Here is a 2,323-nt window from a genome sequence, read left to right as displayed (position 1 = left end):
GAATCGGTACTTATCAAGGAGAAAACTTTGTCCAGCGTGGGGAAAAGTTTAAGGACCGATGTCCCTCGATCCACGCTGGAGACGGCCGATGAAACAAGGCGAATTACGGGAGACCGGGAGTAGAAGGCAGAACGGGCGGAATAGAAAAGGAATGGATACGGCAAGCTTCGGCCGTGCGATTTCGTATCACGTAGCGTTATCCCCTCGTAAAGTTGGCCACTCGTGCCACTAGCAGAAACCGTATGGCGGGCTCCGAGAGGATTTTAATCGCGCGACGGACGAACGTATCGGTGAAATTACTGGAGAGCCCCGTCGACGTGCCTTTCGTTCCTGCCTGTCCCACGGCTCCGCAGGGAGGATTCGCTTTAGCGAGTCTATGGGGGCTGGCAAACCCACGGTCCCGCAGCCAGGGAGGACCGTCGGGACAAGCGTCCCGCTTACGTGAGTCCTCTATGTACACCGCAAGGAAGGATGCCGTGGTGTAAGACTGTGTCTTCTCCACGGAACCTATGGGTAGTAGCGCACCCACGATCCTGATGCCAAGGGTGAGACCGTCGGGAGAGCCGCCGAGGTACATTTCCTCACCTCCCGCTTACGTGAGTCTCATCTGGGTCTGACCGTACGGTGTGCAGGTAAACCGTGCGGCAGATACGTGGCGGTACATCCACATGCGTGGTCCCACCGTTGACAAATGAACGGTACCACGGGCGGTCGAGTGTAGCCCTGAGGGCGTAGCGAACCCTTGGCTCGACCAACTTGGGCAAGGACTCGTGGTGGCAGTGGTTGTGGCCAAGTGCTGGCAAGAGGGCTGGATTAAGGGGGACAAAGTCCCCTGAGCCGCCTTCGGCGGGTGAGCAGCGTCCCACCTGCTCCGGATACCGTCCCGGAAGACGGAAGGGCTTGGAAAGCGCCCCGTTTGACCTGAGACGAAAGAGCCTCCTGCGGGCGAAAAATTAGGTAACCGGTACTGTGTACCGAGTGCGCTGGTTGGGCGTATCCCAACTCCGAAAATGGCTTCTAGGGTTGCCCGGGCGCTGTATAGATACTAAATCTCAGGAAAGCACCCGACACCAGGAACCAAACTACATGCCTGTCCCACGGCTCGGCTGCCACGGATCTAACAGATTTACCGGATCCAACGTGCCGGGATACGAAACTTCGAAACTGGCTAGAAACGACTGCTACGTTAATTGCCGGTCGCTCCCTCGCACCTACTCGTCTATCAGACGACTCCAACTAGTAACCAACGAGCAAACCGCTGATTTCAGGCGTAAATTCAGCTGAAAATCCGTAGCGTGGAACGATGAAAGTGGCCGCATGGAAGAAAATAGCCTGGCGATCAAAAGGCTGGAACGTGCTTTCAGACCCGAACGCTTAGCTGCGCCGCCCCGCACCGAGATCCACTCCGAAGCGCCGCGTTTGCTGTCGAGTTCGGCTACGATTGGCAAACGCAAATCTTACGTGGACGCGCGTTCCACGCATTTCAAATTTCACGACCTAACGTACTCGACGACTCAACGTAACGTGGAAAACGCGACAAGATGTTCGAATTTGGAATCATGCGAGCGCGCTGGGTCGATCGGCATGCCATCTGTCAAACGCGCGGCAAATAAATCTGTCGGTGTAATCTTAACGAGCCGCGATACCGCTCGAGGATTATACGGGTAATTTAAATTCCGCTCGCTCGATCGACGCGACTGATGGAACGACGATGCGCCGGCTGAGCCGAGATGAAATGATAAATTAGCGAATGAAACAGCCAAGTATAATAGAATGCCCGGTTAAATATAAAGCGTTTTAAACCGATTAACAGATAACTGCAAATTAGATCGTCCATTAACACGGTTCGTCCACGTTCGAGCGGCATCGTTCGAGAATCAGTCGGAGAATTAGTCTGAGAATTAGTCAGAATACCCTCCGATCGATCGTTTTCCCCCCGAAGTCTCGCATTCGACCTGTTTCGATTCGCCATTCGCGCGATCCGAATTTAAGTTTCACGAATGTGAATACGAACGAGCCGTACGTACCACTGGCTATCGCACGATCGCTGTGGCAAAACGCTGGCGTACAATTACCGCTGTTTGCCGTTAGTTTAAATATATTGTAAACGATATTGCTCGTGCGTGGAAACTCGCTACTTCGCGCAGCCAGTCGAACTGTTCGATATTTATAGCTAGTCGACAAATACCGCGTACCTATCGTCGAGATTCTACGCAAGCATTGCGCGCGTTACAAACCCCCTCTATATCGTGCAATTGTCGTATCGAATAGCCGCTGCTCGAATTTCGCGCTGCGAATCGCATTCGAAAAATTTTATTTATCT

Source organism: Bombus vosnesenskii, unplaced genomic scaffold (genome assembly GCF_011952255.1).
Source record: "Bombus vosnesenskii isolate JDL3184/JDL3185 unplaced genomic scaffold, Bvos_JDL3184-5_v1.1 scf7180000016049, whole genome shotgun sequence".
In the NCBI taxonomy this organism is placed as follows: domain Eukaryota; kingdom Metazoa; phylum Arthropoda; class Insecta; order Hymenoptera; family Apidae; genus Bombus; species Bombus vosnesenskii.
This window is presented reverse-complemented; position numbering follows the sequence as displayed.